Consider the following 16,817-nt stretch of genomic DNA (forward strand, 5'->3'; position numbering starts at 1 on the left):
GCTTAACCTGATAACTTACTATCAGTGATGCAATTCATTCTTTTGCATTACTATCACCAATATTGTCCTGTTTCTCAGACATGTGCTCCAAACTCAGATCTTTGCACTGGTTGTCCTTTTGCTTGAAATACTTTTCTCCACATATCTGTCTGGAAAAAACCTTTACCCCCTTTAATTCTTTCCTCAAATGTCATACATTCAAGGAGGTCTGCATTGACCCCACTTAAAAATGTTCTCTGGACGTTTTCCATCTTTTCCCAAGCCAGGCACTCCCAGTTTACCTTACTTGGAAATAACTCAATTAATTTTTACTATGGCATTATCATTAGTTATCATAATATATAAGTTACTTATTTTGTACCAGCATTATTTATTGTCTTTATACTCCAGAAGACAGAAATAATTTTGTTTATTGATGTGTCCCACATGCTTAGAAGAGGTCCCAGCATATAGTTGGGAATGAGTATGTATAAGTTAAATGAGTAAACCAACTTAGGAATGAATGAAAGTATCAGTGAGACCTTAGATTCCCTAAGACATGCTAGAACTTTTTTATTAAAAATGAAAACGTAGGGACACCTAAGTGGCTCAATCGGTTAAGCATCTAAATCTTAGTTTCACCTCAGGTCACCATCTCCTGAGTGGTGGGGTCACGCCCAGCACTGGGCTTCCTGCTCAGTGGGGAGTCTGCTTGGGGGTTCTCTCCCTCTGCCCCTCCCTCTACTCATGCTCGCTCTCTCTCTCAAATAAATAAATAAATCTTAAAAAAATGAAAATGCAGATTAATGTTTTGGTACACTTTTGGAATAATCAAAGATAATGAAAAAGATCAGATGTTAGCCATAATGTACCACAGAACAATTTTGGAGAGCTGAAAGAAATAAATATCTACAAGAGTAATTTCTTTCTATGAATAGGTAGAAAGAATACACAAATTTAGAGAGCATGTGAGTGATGTATTACTTTTATTGCTTTATGCCAAAGTGTATAATTTAATTTCTACCTTTAAAAAAATCAGACCACCTTGTTGCTTTTTACCCTTAACCAGATAGAACTGTGGGTTGTATTTCAGAATTTACATAGCTTATTTTTAAAATTTTATTTTAGCAGTTCTGCAAAGCTTTCATAGCTATAATTCTTTTTTTTTCTTTTTCCTCTACAATATTCAGTTGAAAACACACACCCTTCTTTTACCTTGTCTAGAGGTTGTGTTCAGGCAAAAAAGGCCAACCTTCTAGTTAGATTTCCAAGGTGAAAGCACTTAAGGTATCTAAAGTCTTTCTAAAAATCAATAATCAATTCAAGTCAAAATTAGTCTAGGGGCACCTGGGTGGCTCAGTTGGTTAAGCGTCTGCCTTAGGCTCAGGTCATGATCCTGGGATCAAGTCCCATATCCCCCTCCCTCTGCCTGCTCCCCCTGATTGTGCCTGTTCTGTCTCTCTGTGTCTGACAAATAAATAAAATCTTTTTAAAAATTAGTCTGAAAACCATTAGTTTAGTACTGTATTCAAGAAATATTGGAGCTCCTGGGTGGCGCAGTCAGTTCAGTGTCCGACTCTTGCTTTCGGCTCAGATCTGATATCAGGGTCTTGGGACTGAGCCCCATGTCGGCTCCATGCTCACTCAGTGCCTCATCTGCTTGAGTTTCTCTCTCCCTCTTCTTCTGTCCCTCCATACTGCACTCTCTCTGAAATAAATTAATACATCTTAAGACAAGAAAAGAAAAATACTTACCCCCTCCCCATTGTAAGTCCAGCCCAGCTTATTGGTTCATGAGTAAAGGAACAGATAATTATTTTTTCTGCTAAATACCAAATAAAATATTTGACTGGAATTTATAGGTCTAGTATTAGAAAAAGAAGAAAAATATCTTTACACACTACAGCTACATTCAGATTGGTGAAATGATAGGGAAAAGCAAGGGAAATGGTAGTCACGTCTCCTATCAGAAAAGATCTCACAGGTATTGGCTCATGACTGGAATTGCAGATGGACTGTATACACTTTTAAGATTCTCTATTCTTCTCTGTAACTCTTTCTCTATCCCTCCAAGTTAAATATATAGAATGTACCATTGAGATCACTGTTAAGGCATAAGGAATTTGATTCTCTCTATTCCCCTGAATAGTATAAGTATTGGTTGAGGGTACCCTTGAAGGCTATAATTTTCTTGAAATTCCACCCCATACAACAAACTGCAATCAATCTCCCAAGGTTTCAAATAAGGTCCTATTTCCCCTCTTGTCTTTCTGGGGCAGTAGTATTTTGTAAAAGGGCTGGGGGGAAAATATTTGCAACACAGTTAAAACTTGATCCTGAATACTATTTATTATCTCATAAACATTGACGGCTTGTATTTCACCAAATTCCTATGTTGAAACCCTTAAACCCCAGTGTGACGGTATTAGGAAGCAGGTCCTTTGGGAGGTAATCAGGTCAGTAGAATGGATCCCTTGTGAGGGGATTAGTGTTCTTAGAAGAAGAGAGCTTACTTTCTGTCTCCTCTTTGCCATGGAGGACACCAGAAGGCAGCCATATGCAAACCAGAAAACAAATTCTCACTAGACACCATATCTACCAGCACCTTCATCTTGGGCTTCTTAGCCTCCAGAAGTGTGAGAAATGTGTTTGCTGTTTCAATTATACAGCCTATGGTAATTTGTTAATAATGGCCTGATCTAACTAGGACAGTTGCCATATTTGCATTTGATTCAGCAGATTTTAAAATCAAGATATCCTAAGTAAGAAAATAAATAAATAAATAAATAAACAAACAAACAAATAAATAAATAAATAAATAAAATAAAAATAGATCAGCCCTCTTCACTTCCCCTTCCTGCCCAACCTTAAAGTAAAAAAAAAAAGAAAAAAAGAAATCCTCAATCTAGAATTCAATCCTTTGGCAGTACTGGCATAAAGTTACAACTCTACATGTATAAATTGTGGAGTGTAATATGATCTGCAGAGCCAGAAAACTCAAAGTCAAGTAAATTTGCATCAACGTGAGATGACTAAAAAAAATGCAGTATATTGTATCATGGAATAATATGCCTTTTTAAAAATAGTGAGTTTCTTCTGAATTTATTGACTGGAAGAGGCTTCCATGATTATTTAAATGACAAGAGTAAGTTGTAACGAAATGTATCTATAGATGTTCCTCACCTTATGATGTGATTATGTCCCAATAAACCCAACATATATTGACAACATTGTAAGTCGAAATGTATTTAATACACCTAGCCTATCAAACATCATAGCTTAGTTTAGGCTATTTTAATTGCGCTCAGAACACTTACCTTAGCCTACAGTTGGGCAAAATCATCAAACACAATGACTATTTTATAATTAAGTGTTGAGTATCTCATGTAATTTACTGAACACTGTACTGGAAGTGAAAAATATAATAGCTGTATGGATACAGAATGGGTACAAGTGTATCAGCTGTTCACCTTGAGGATTACGGGGCTGAGGGGAGCTGTAGCTTGCTGTTGTCCCGCCTCATGAGAGAGTATCGTACCACACATTGCTAGCCTGGGAAAAGATAAAAATTAAAAATTCAAAGTATGGTTTCTAATGAACGTGTATTAATTTTGCACCATCATACAACTGAAAAATTATAAATTGAGTCATTGTAAGTCGGGGACTATCTGTACAGTATTATATCTTGATGTAAATCACAAATGAATAAGCAAAGTCTGAAACTTAGATAATTGTATAATCATGAAGACAGATTTGGAAGGGGAACTATTAATCTGGTACCACTTTATAGAAAGGACATAGAAAAGGGAAAGAAGAGGGAAGATGTAGGTTAGATTATAATAAAACAAGTAACTGAGCACCTCAAAATTATACAGCCACACAGGTGATGTATAAAATTGCAAAAATTTAAATAAGCACATGTATGTTTATATACATACATATGCATGCCATGAGGTTTTGGATGGATTAATTTTATTACCTCCAAACATGTAATTTTCAGCTAATTAAAAATTGTACATTTATTTTTAATTAACATAAGACTGTTGATGGGAAGAAAACTTGAGCCATCTTATGTAGTGCAATCTCATTTATTCAATGTATATGATGGAGAATTTATAAGTTCTCTTTAGCAAATTATATTTTTAATTTATGTCTTAAGTAATATAAGTAAAAATAAAATATTACTTCACTAAAATTCAAAAAAATAAGGAAAACCTATGAAAATTGAGAGTAATTCTTTTGGGGACAATAGTGATTCATGGTTAAAAGGAACCAATGTGCCGTTTTTAGTTAAAAACATGGTTCAGGCACAGGCAGTGATATATGGCCCTTCTCTCCTCTAAACATTTTAGTTTTTATGTGCCTGTTAAAGGTGGTTCATCATGGAATGTTAAGTGTAAATCTGTAGTCATTAAATCACATCATCTTAGAGTTCAACTAGTTTTTCTTCTATTTTTTAATTTAAATGATTTTGAACAATTTTCTTAGTTTCCTGAACTACAAATTCTGTATTTTTAAAATCATTTTTTGTAGAAGTCTTCTCAAAGTAACATCGCCGTATCCCTTTTTCCAACTGCAGGGCTGAAAGATTCCCACCTGCCCTTGCTGTCACCACACCTCATTTGAGATCCCTTGTTCCCCAATGCCTGGCTTCCAATATATACAGAAAAATGAACAAGAGAAAGAATTAATAGCACTTGAATCAGACACTGAGATATTACAAGTCTACAGCGGTCTTCTGGGGCTTAACATGTCAAGATACCTTTTAAATTTGCTGATTCAAAGCCCAAACAAAATCCCCTTTCACCAGCAAATGCTTAAGATATCTGCCATCCATCCCCTGCCTGCTCCCAACTTCCCTCAGACCAGCAACGGGTCCAGGCAGGCAGTTTTAAACAAATGACAGAATAATTGAATAAATTATTATAAATTCATCCTTCCCTTCAATTCTTATATAATCTCATAGAATGGGAAAGAAGGTTGAAAGGTGATAAATATTCACGTGTTAGGCTAAGTATTTCCAAGTGGAATGAAAAGTGAAGGTGCATTGTCATACAAGAATTTCACATCCTAGCACTCCCATCCCTGCAGTTAATCTCTGGAATAGTATTTAGTTCAGTATAAAATGATATTCAGCCTTTTTCTTGGTTATTACCCTATTAATATTATTAGTAACACTTAACTCAGTATCCCATTATTCAAAATTGTTTGAGGTAGTAAAGGTCAGATTGTATGTATGGCTCCATACAAGGACTGCAAAGGTTCTGGCTCTGACTAGACTACTCTGGTCTTTCATCTCTTTGGTTGGAAGAGTTTTGTTGAAATCCTTCTTTATAGGATACAAGCATAGCCAATGCACTCTAAATTTAGCAGGGCTAAATCTAGGCCAGGAAAAATTCTAAGAGTATATGATCAAGTTTTTGGATGCTAACTCTGGATAATCAGCATATATCACTAAGTAATTTTGTGAAGAATAAGTTAATATGCATAGAATTTTAAGTATAATGCCCAATACATAGTAAGTGACAAATTATGATGATGATGATGATGATGCTATTGATTTAGTGACAATATTACAGTGACTCTCAAATGTTTTTGGTCTCAGGGACTCTTATACTGTTAGATATTATTGAGGATCCAAAAGGGCTGATGTTTATGTGCATTTTATCTACCAGTACATACTGCATAAGCAATTGAAACAGAAAATTTCAAGATATTTATCCATTTTAAAATCTCAAAAATACTTGATTACATCTTAACATGAATGATATACTTTTTTAATGAAAAATAAGCATCTTTAAAAAATTATTTAGTTAGATGTTAAATTAGCTTTCTTCAGATAGATATTTCAGTAGGATATATACACATACATACATATATAGAAATAGACTTACTATGAGCGATTGGCTCATGGAATTATAAAGACTGAGAATTCCTATGGTCTGCTGTCTGCTGGAACCCCAAGAAAGCCAGTGATATAGTTCCCCTCCAAACCTGGAGGCCTGAGAACCATAGAAGATAATGGTACAAGTCCCAGTCTGAGTCTGAGTCTGAGTCTGAAGGTTCAAGCACCTGAACACCAGTGTCCAATATCCTCAGGCAAGAGAAGACCTATGTCCCAGCTTGTGCAGATCCAAATTGGTCTTTCCTCTGTCTTTTTGATCATTTCAAGCCCTCCGTAGACTGGATGATGACTACCTACATTGGTGACAGTGATCTAATTTACTTAGTCTACTCATTCAGATGCTAATCTCTTACCAAAACATCCTCACAGACACTCCCGCTAATAATGTTTTATCAACTGTCTGAACATCCCTTAGCCCAGTCAAATTGACACATAAAATTAACCATCGCAGAAATGAGCTTGCTTTACATATTCTTTTCTTTTTTTTTTTTCTTGGTTGGTTCAGTGCTATTCAATAGATATACAGGGCAAGACACAAATATTAGCCATATGTACAACTTTAAATCTTCCTGTATTTACATTTTAAAAAAAGAACACATGGCATTCATTGTAATATGTTTTATTTTCAATATATCCACATTATTTTCAATTCAACATTTAATTAATATAAAGAATTATTATGATGTTTTACTTTTTTTTTTTTTTTCAAATACAAAATCTTTAAATCCAGTAGTTGTATTATACTATAGCTCATCTCAGAATTTGTCACAGTGTATGTGCTCAATGGTCATATGAAGATAGCGGCTACACAGCATATGTGCTCCAGGGCCATATGAAGATAGTGGGTACACAGTGTATGGGCTCCATGGCCATGTGAAGATCGTGGGTTCTCAATGTATGGGCTCCAGGGCCACATGAAGATAGTGGATACACAGTCTATGTGTTCCAGGGCCATGTGAAAATGGTATGTGCTCAATGACCTGAACAGCGCAGGCTTGGTTTAGTGAAAGAAAACTATGTTCAGTCTGATGTTAGTATCACAGACCATGTAGCTTCCCAAAATCTTCTTTATACTCATGAGAGAAATGAGAATAAAAAGATAATAATTTATAATTATTATGAAATTTGATCTGAGAGACCTGCAATTGTCTCGGTGAAGGAGGTGGAGGTCTACAGATGGCACTTGGAGCAGCCCTGCTGCACTGAAAAGGTGCATTGATTCCTATGAATTTTGAAGGTGTTAAGTGGGTCCTTCTTCCTACTTCTTTACCCCTATTCAGTGGGGACAGAAATAGACTGACCTCCCAGCTACCATGTGGTTCTCAGGACACCCATCGAAGTGGTTGAGTTGGGAATGAGAGGTTGTACCGATTCTGTGCTAGATCTGCCTAGCTGTCAGGCCAACCTAGGAAATAGAAAACTTTTCCATGAAGCTGCTGCCTTCTTCAGGTTTATATTGGAAATGCTCATGTTTTCTTAACTCTTGCATGGGTGGGGTTTTTTAAAAACTTGCCTGGGTCCTTTGTTTGTTTGTTTTAATCTTAGTCGTCTTTAAGGAGCCTCAACCCTAAAGCATCCCTCATCCCTATTCACAGTCTGCCCTGTAGGTGGGAGAAGACAATGGTCCTCTTTTTTTTTTTTTTCTGTTATTTTAATTTAAAATTTTTTAAATTTTATTTTAATTCCAGTGTAGTTAATGTAGTGTCATATTAGTTTGAGGTGTAGCATACAGTGATTCAATGATTTCATACATTACCCTAATCTCATCATGACAAGTACACTCCTTAATCCCCATCACCTGTTTTACCCATGCCCTGACCACCTCCCCTCTGGTAGCCATCAGTTTGTTCTCTATAGTTAAAAGTCTGTTTTCTTGGTTTCTCTCTCTCTCTCTCTCTCTCTCTCTCTTTTTTTCCTTTGCTCATATTTTTCCCCCTTAAATTCCACATATAAGTGAAATCATATGGTATTTGTCTTTCTCTGGCTTACTTCACTTAACATTATACTCTCTAGCTCCATCCACAAATGGCAAGAGTTCATGCCTTTTTATGGCTGAATAACATTCCATTGTGCATATGTTATGTGTATACCATGTCCTCTTTATCCAACAATGGGCCACTTTCTAGAGTTTCACATTCAATTCAGTGTTCAAAGCTAGTTGTCTCTCTCTCTTCTCTCTCTCTCTCCCTCTCCACTCTACCACACAGGTAAATATTAAACAATTTCTGAGGGCAAAGTAATCCATTCTCTCTATAGTGTCCTCTTTAATTAAACACTATTGTTTTCAGCTAAAGTTTAGGCTCTGAATCCCTCAGCCTTTGGTTTTCACCAATCTCTACTTCTTCAAAGTCAAAGGCACCTTTGTCTTTACTGCTTCTGACCAAAATTTACTTGGCTCTAAATTGTCTCTTTTCATCCTTTGTCTTCCTGTCTCTTGTTCCAGCCCTGCCCTGAAGGCATTGAACACAGAGGTGGTCTAGTTATCATCTAAATAAGAAAAAGGGCGGCAGCCCCAATGGCCCAGTGGTTTGAGGCCACCTTCAGCCCTGGGTGTGATCCTGGAGACCCAGGATCCAGTCCCACGTTGGGCTCCCTGCATGGAGCCTGCTTCTCCCTCTGCCTGTGTCTCTACCTCTCTCTCTCTGTGTCTCTAATGAATAAATAAATAAAATCTTAAAAATATAAAGAAATAAATAAGAAATAGGTTAAAAAGAAAGAAAAAAAAGCTAGTGAAGGAAAATTAGGGAAAAAAGATACACTAACTATGAGGAACACTTGAATTGATATCTCTGGATTTCAGCCTACCACAGAAGTAAAGTTAATACTACATGGTTTCTATTATTTTCTTTTAATGAGTTTAATGATCAAAAGAGTATCATAAGAAAATCCCATAAATAAAAATGAAGAAGTCCTGTTTTAAGGAATCCAACTTTCTTATGTTTGCCAAGTACCATTTTGTAAGGACTAAAGTTAGAAAAAAAAGAGGCTTAAATCTCCCTGATAATAAGGGAAGAAATGCCCCTCCTTCCTTATTCTTAGGTCATTTACTTTAGAAAACTTAAGTACTTTCTCCACTTTTTTGAAATGTATGTAAATCCTTTTGAAAGTGAGATAGAACTTTTGTCAGCACGAGGTCCCAAGAACATTTTTCTCAAGGATGAAGAAGCCATCTCTGAAATGTAACCATCATAGGGGATAGAACTTCTCTCTCTCAATTTCTGTGTGAGTAGGAGCCAACTTCTTCGATGTACACCTGGGCTCCAAGCTGCAGAACCACCTCCTCTCATAAAGATATGAGCCGTTTATTTGGCTCATACATAAAGCCAATTAATTAACACAAATGGCCATGCAATGAAGACTGTGTGTGGTGTGGATGGATGACTGTGGTGTTGTCAAATCCTCTTGAGGACTAACTGCTTATCTTGAGAACATATATGCAAAGGGCTGTACCTGCTTGGCTATATAGAAGCCAGTATACAAAAAGTATTTTTGTATTTTTAATATCTTAGCAGATTGCCTGTTAGGTGCATCACATTCTGGTTTAATGCTTATTCAATAATAATAACATGTTTTTTTTCCTAATTCCCTTGTTAAGAAGATTTCTGGAGCGGGAGAAAATTTTTTAAATTATATTTCCTCTGTATTTTGCCTTAACAATAACAACAACAAAAGAAAGAGAGAGATGGAGAGACAAAAGCTAGACAAAGGCCAACACTGTTATAAATTATAGGTTAATAAACCATGCTATTCGGCGCTATGTGTGTTGCAACTGCCTGGCTGATAAGCAGCACGGATATGAATTGAATCAAGGCCACCTTTCCTGCTGGGCTGTGCTCCATGCACAGAGGTGGCTGTACTGATGTGCCAGGAGAAAGGCAGAAAATAGTCTGAGCTCTCACTGAACGCCTAGAGAATGAGTGAGAATACTAGGAACATTATATCAAAACATGATAATTATAAAACTGAACCGATTCCCAGACAAAATGGGCAAATACTGAACTCTCAAGTGGCATGGCTTTCTTATGTGAAGGCGGTTCCATGAACACAGCTCCTAGCAGAGGATAGTTAGCACATCTTGGGGAGAAGAAGCAAGCTTAGCATTTGAGAAGTTTGTACCAAGGCTAGGTGCTAGAAGAGTGAACTAACATCTGTCAATATTGTGGATAATACGTTATGAACACTTTTCTCAATTAAACAACTAAATTACTAGATAGATGATGACAGATGATAGATGATAGATAGATAGATAGATAGATAGATAGATAGATAGATAGATGATAGAGTTGTAGGTACTATCATGGAGGTATCACAGCATAGCCTACTTTCAGCCAACTTTCTTTTCTCTTTTTTTTTTTTTTCTCAAAGATTTTATTTATTCATGAGAGACACATAGAGAGAGAGGCAGAGACACAGGCAGTGGGGGAAGCAGGCCCCTCTCAGGGAGCCCAGTGAGGGACTTGATCCCCGACCCAGTGATCATGCCCTGAGCTAATGGCAGACGCTCAACCTCTGACCCACCCAGGCGTCCCTCAGCCAATTTTCTAACTGAATCCTGGAGACCAAGAACTATCATTTGATAACACAGAGGATTGTAGGATGGAAGATAAAACTTGGGACTGAAAAAAATGAGAGGTTTAAGCTGGGGCCACAGAGGAATACAACCTATATGCAGAGATGGACAAGAATGTATCCTCACCACGCAAAAGAGTATAGTAAGATTTGTCTGCCTTGAAATGATCACAGATGGGATAAGAAGATAAATTAGAAATTTAAAATCCTAAGTGAGCCCTCCTGTGGGTTTGCAGTCCAAATTCACCCTCATGAGAGCAATTTGTAGAGCCTTCAGATAAGAAGCAGTATCAAATATACATTTTCTCTAGAGGGAATTAAGTTCAAGCCCAGCGTTAAGTAGAGATAAAATGCTAAGGAGAAGAAAGCACTCACAGAAAAATCTTTTTTTTCTTCAAAATGCAGCACAGGAGACCCGAACCTGACCAAAGTCTGAACGCAGCTAGCCAGCCAAGCCCAGGCTAAATAGCCCAAAACATATCCAAATATGAAAATTAATATTCACAGATCCACAAAGATGACAATTAATGTGTGCTCCTGCTATATATCATTTTTCACGGTACTTCAGATCTCATCCTCCTATAATACACATGAAAACAATTTCAAATCTTCAAATACTTGACTATAATGCTAACTCATGCGTACGATCCCATAGAATAGACACACCACATTTGTTTCTCAAACCTTTCCAAATTAATGGGCTTCTATTTTGTTCTCTATTTGGCGAATGGCTCCGTTTTTCACTTTTTTATTTTCACTCTGCATTTTCTTCATTTTTCTGATATAGAATGGAATGTTCCTAAATTATGCCATATTGTCTTTTACTGTATGTCCTTTTAAATTTTCTAATGTCATCTTCCAGGCCTTCGGCAGTTTTGATTCAATTACTCAGTGTTTTTTATTGGGTATTTTTTTTTCATGTTAATTTCTAGGAGTCTGCTTCTTCGCATTGAGGATTTTTCTTCTTTTATAGATGTAACATCTTAATTTTGCAGACACTAATTAGATAGTTTTGAAGTACTCACCACCACTAGTTTACTTGCTACATGGTGAGGATAGATAATAACATAATTTATGTATCTAAGACTTGCCTTTAAAAAGGAAATTCTGTTTTAATCACCTCCTATTCACCCTATCGGCAATGGAAGGCTTCCCATACTGGCAAGGTGAGATTGGCAGCAGTTTTTTAGTTGGGTAAACTCAGAGACTGGAAGAGGAGGACACAGTGCACCGTGCAGGGTTATGTGGGAACCGCACCCAGGAACAGTGTGAACAGCCCGGGTCTCTGGGAGGCAGTCTTCATAGTAACGAGAGGAAAAAGTGGCTGAAATAAAGATATAAAGTAAAACAACAAAAGGGAGATTGTTTAGTTGATTTGTCTTAGCATTTAAAGCAAACAAAAAACAACTAGAACACTTATTGAACTAATATTTAAATCTCTATTCACATGTATGTATTATTTCTGTAAAATATCCATTGTGAACTTGTAATAGTTTTAATTAACTTTAGTGTGTTAATGTGCTTGAAAACATATATCAATGGAACGAGACTGAGATAGAGACATAAATAACATCAACTTTTCTAGGCACATTACTAGTAAGCATGCCCTTAATTAACTTTTACATTTAAAGATTATGGAATGTTTTGCACAGATTTTAAGCAATGCCGATTGTGCACACGTGCACACACACACACACACAAACACAATCACTCATTGGTTTACTGAACAAGTTAATGCAATATTTAATAAATATTTAATAGGGGCACCTGGGTGGCTCAGCAGTTGAGTGTCTGCCTTTGACTCAGGTTGTGATCCCGGGGTCCAGGATCGAGGCCCACATTGGGCTCCTTCAGGGAGCCTGCTTCTCTCTCTGCCCGTGTCTCTGCCTCTGTGTCTCTCATGAATAAATAAAATCTTTAAAAAATATATTTAATAAATAGTTTTTGAGTGATATGCCAGTCCTCAAGAGGAATATAGCCACACTCTGTGTGCTCATGACACAAACAGGATAGACATGAGCATGCAAAAACTTAATAGAACCTTTTGATGAGACTAAACATGAGCCATAGGTTGTGGGTGTATGTGTGTAAGATACAAATGATTGTAGTTAAAATCAGTTATATATAAATATTTTGGTATTTAGTTTATAATTGCTAAAACTATATGGGAGATATTAATTTTCAGAAATATATTCTGAGTAATTCAGTTAAGCATATCTTGACCAATGTTTTACTACATAGCATATAATTATGCAAAAACATGTAGTTTAGCTTTGTGGAAATTATTATATATTTTGTTTTGTATGTTTTGCTTAGGAATTTTTTCCCTGCACATTTAAATTATGCCATTTTTTTCCATGACACTGCATGTATATCTTATTCTTTCTAATAGCTGCATACTGTTTTGCAGTTTAAAGTATTATAATTTATCTAGTCCCTATAAATGTGATGGTTATTTCGGCTGCTCCTATTTATATTTTAAAACAAAGTTAAATAAAAGATTATCTGACTCTTTCTGCCTACACGCAGATATTTCTCTAGGACAGATAGTAAAATGTGGGATTATCAGGGTAAGTATAATTTTTTTACTGTCTTTTTTTCCCCTTCAATTTTCAATTTTCTCTGGGATTTTTCTTGTTCCTTCTCTTTTCGGCTACTCTTGCTGGTGAGTGTTTTGTGAAATTGTTCTTTAATTCTTTATTCTTTGAATAAAGAATTTGTTTAATTAATTTAGATGGTAGCACATGTGCTTTAAAATGTACATTTTGAAGTTACTTGTCTCAAACAAATTATTCCTTGAAATAGAAGTCCAGCTGTAGAGAGATACAAATGAATGGACTTTGCAAAATGTCAGGCTCTTATTAAAATAGTTGAAAGTATGGGCGGCCAGAATTTACCTTAATTGCAGGTTTGAAATCAGGCCCCAGCTGCTTTCAAGACTCTGATCCATTCAAATCCACCATTCCCCACTGCTAAAATTTAAGACAAGATGTGATGTAGCCTCATGATAAACATTTGGAGGTTGATGGATGAAGGAAGAGGAGTCAATAATGCCTAAATTTTATAATTTTCCATGGTGCTCAAAACAGGCCACCCTCCGGGATATCTTCTAATTCACTCCTTTAAATAAATACCAGGGCCCTTAAACTCAGCAGGAATATTGTATTTCACACACTCTTATGAACTTGGTTTTCTGAGAGCTGCATGGTTTTGTTCATTACCACTGAGAAAGGCCACTGGGGTGTGGTAATAAACAGAGGAAGGCATTTGCCAAATCTAAGTGGCCTCAGATTTATTTCTTGAGCTTCAGAAGCATGATCAGTGAACCACATAAAATGATCTGTGGTTCTTCTTTGGGCCCCACAACGATACCAGCATATAGAAAACAAAGTTCATAGAAAAAAGGAAAGCCTTCTGAATGGTTACTTTGTAGTGATTCTCAATCTTGGCTGAACCTTGAAATCATCCTCCCAAGGATTTCAAAATATCGATTCCCAGGCCTTATTCTAACCATTTGATTCAGAATCCCTGGTGTTAGGTACCAGGTAGCAATACATTTTATACTTATCTGATAACTCTAGTGCACAGCTAGCTTGGGAATCATAGACTATTGGTTTGTGGATAAAGAACCAGCCACCTGCTTGGGAGAGTTAGAAAATCTATATCAAGTAATTATGACTTTTCTCCAAGTGAATAATTTAATACATTTCCCTTTGGAAAAGTGTTGCCTTTATTGGATTTGAGGTATGTATTCGTGCATGTGCTTGTAAACGTGTGTGTGTGCATATGTACCCTTTGTCTATGCTTTTTTTGGGAGGATTAAAATTATAACAGTTTTTGCAATTTTTTTTGTACACTAGGATCCCGAGCCCATACCAAGATAATCAGTTTTTTGAAGATTTAGGTTTTCTAGTTTTCTCCTCAGGAAAATACTTAGGGCCATATATTCCTTCAAAACTTTCTATCTGTAGAACGGGAAGATAAAGGTAGACTGGCTTAGTTCATCTCAAAAATATACAGTAACTCCATCATTAATGTAATAATTAAAATAGCTCTATAATTATGATAGTGAATGTCATATTGTCTACCGTTCTTTTCTATAACTCGGAGAAACTACTATGTATTTGCATATTTGTAACAGTGGCTTTTTTTCTTAGGCTTATTTTTCATTATATAACACTAGCCAACTTATGCTTTTTAGTACCTCACCAAACTTTCTAGATTGGACATGACACTCCATCCTATATTATTTTGTCATTACTCTTATCAAAGTATGTATTTACATTTTTAAAATTTTATTGCAATTTCAATATTAGATTTAATTCAGAAATGCATACATGTGCATCCACTATCTTAAAAGGAAAAGATTCTTATGGTGTTTCGTTGACTTTAAAACATTTATTTATTAAATATTTATTAATGCAGTTGAAATAATATATGGTTTTACCTCACATCCAAAACCATGTCAGAAATATTTTTATAGGGAGAATATTGACCTCATCAATAACTGAAGTCAATTGTAAGATGTGAAAAATATCTGGAAAAGGGTTTGTTAGCAGACCTCATACTTTATGGTGAAAGGTTGAAAACCTTCCTCTTATGATGGAGAATGATATAAGGGAGCACACTATTCCCACTTCTTTTTAACTCTGTAGGGGCTGGTCCTATTCATTTCATAGAGACAAGAAAAGCAAATTATTTTCATTCTATAATTTTAATATGGAATTCCAAAAAAAAAAAGAAATACAATATTAAATTATTTAGAGAGTAGAAAAAATAAATTCAGAATACATATACAAAAAAACCCCCAAACAATTCCACTTCAGTACTTCAACAATAGCTAGGAAAAAAAATAAATCTGAATATAAGTTTGATAAGGCATTTATGGAAATAATTATAAAATGTGATTTAAAATATAAACAAAGAGATAAATGGAGATAAATCAAAATTATAGATCTCAGCCTTCAAATTTGTCTATAGTGATATCATTAACATGCAATCCTTATAAAAGTTGCAATTGTTTGGAACAACTTGATAATCTGACTAGATTTATATCAAGGAGCAAAGGTCAAAAATATCAAATCCTAAAGAAGTATAAAGATATCAAAAACTTAAAAAATATATCAAAAGCTTTATCAAGATTAATAATGAAGGTAAAGTAATTAAAATACAGTATTGAAGCAGAGATTGAAAACTGAACAACAGTACAGAATCAAGAGGCCATGGAGAAACTGACACATATATTTAAATTTGGTTAGAGTCTGCATTTGGTTATTTATTACTACCTTTAAATCTGCTACAAAATTTAGTGGCTTAAACCAATATCCGCTTTATTTGTTCAAAAATCTGTAGATTGATCTCATTCTACTTCACCTGGTATGGATGAAGTTACAGGAATGACTGGAAGTCAAAATATTCTCACTCATGGCTTGGAGTTGCTATTGTCTGGCAGATGACACCTCAACTGAGACTGTCAGTAGAGAGTCTGGTTTACCTTCTTCTGAGCCTCTCTGCAAAGATACTTGGGTTTCCTTTCAGTATGGTGGAGGGAGGAGGAAGAGGTTCCCAAAAGGGGTATTCCTCAGTGAAAATAAGATCTGCAGGTCTCTGAAGGAATCAACCTCAGAATTAAACAGCAAGACATTCCATTCATTTTTTTGTTAGAACAGCTCATAGGACCAGCTAAGATCAAAAGAGAAGGAAAGTAGATTCCCCTTCTTGATGGGGGAGAGGGGGAGTGTGGTTACATCACAGAAGAACACCTCAATATCCTACTGGCTGTTGTACATCACTGGAGAAATAATAAGCTTTTTAATAAATTGTAATAGGACAATTGATGTTCCTTAGGGGGAGAATCAAGATAAAACTTTAGATCCTTGGTTCTAGATCCATAATGAGACATCACAATGAGGGTGATGTCACAGTGATCATAAAAACATAATAGATGTTTTTAAGTCATATGACCTGACAAAAGACAAATAATATAAGCAGAATTACTATAAAAATTAATAAACAAAATACCAAAAGAAAAAAAGAGATTAATAGAAATTCTGTAAAATTAAAGAACAAATGGCCTACAAATATTTCAAAAGATAGTCAGCTTTACCATCAATTATGGGGATGCCAATCAAAACTATAAAGATGTTCGCCTTTGTATGCATGAAATTGAAAGAAAAAAAAAAGCAGAGATATATTTACAAATGTGGTGGGACCTCTATCTCCATTTTTTCCTTGAGTTTTCCTTTTTTTTTTTTTTCCTCAACTGGAAGGATTTTTTAGGCACCATTTGATTCCACTTAGAGGTCAGAATAAAGGGTATAAAAGGCATACACTGGATTTGATCTTCATTTCAAGGCTGAGTTCT

At 35.6% G+C, this 16,817-nt stretch overlaps 1 long non-coding RNA gene across 1 annotated transcript; it reads right to left on the bottom strand.

The window, feature by feature from the left end:
- Positions 1-1,006: 1,006 nt before the first annotated feature.
- Positions 1,007-16,324, bottom strand: LOC144311954 (uncharacterized). Its single transcript, XR_013377424.1, has 4 exons — positions 15,827-16,324; positions 11,545-11,777; positions 3,450-3,531; positions 1,007-1,687 (listed from the first exon to the last, which is right to left on the bottom strand). It is a non-coding gene; the product is annotated as an uncharacterized LOC144311954 (long non-coding RNA).
- Between the last annotated feature and the right edge of the window lie 493 nt (positions 16,325-16,817).

The sequence above is a fragment of the Canis aureus genome, chromosome 4 (assembly GCF_053574225.1).
Source record: "Canis aureus isolate CA01 chromosome 4, VMU_Caureus_v.1.0, whole genome shotgun sequence".
Lineage (NCBI taxonomy): Eukaryota > Metazoa > Chordata > Mammalia > Carnivora > Canidae > Canis > Canis aureus.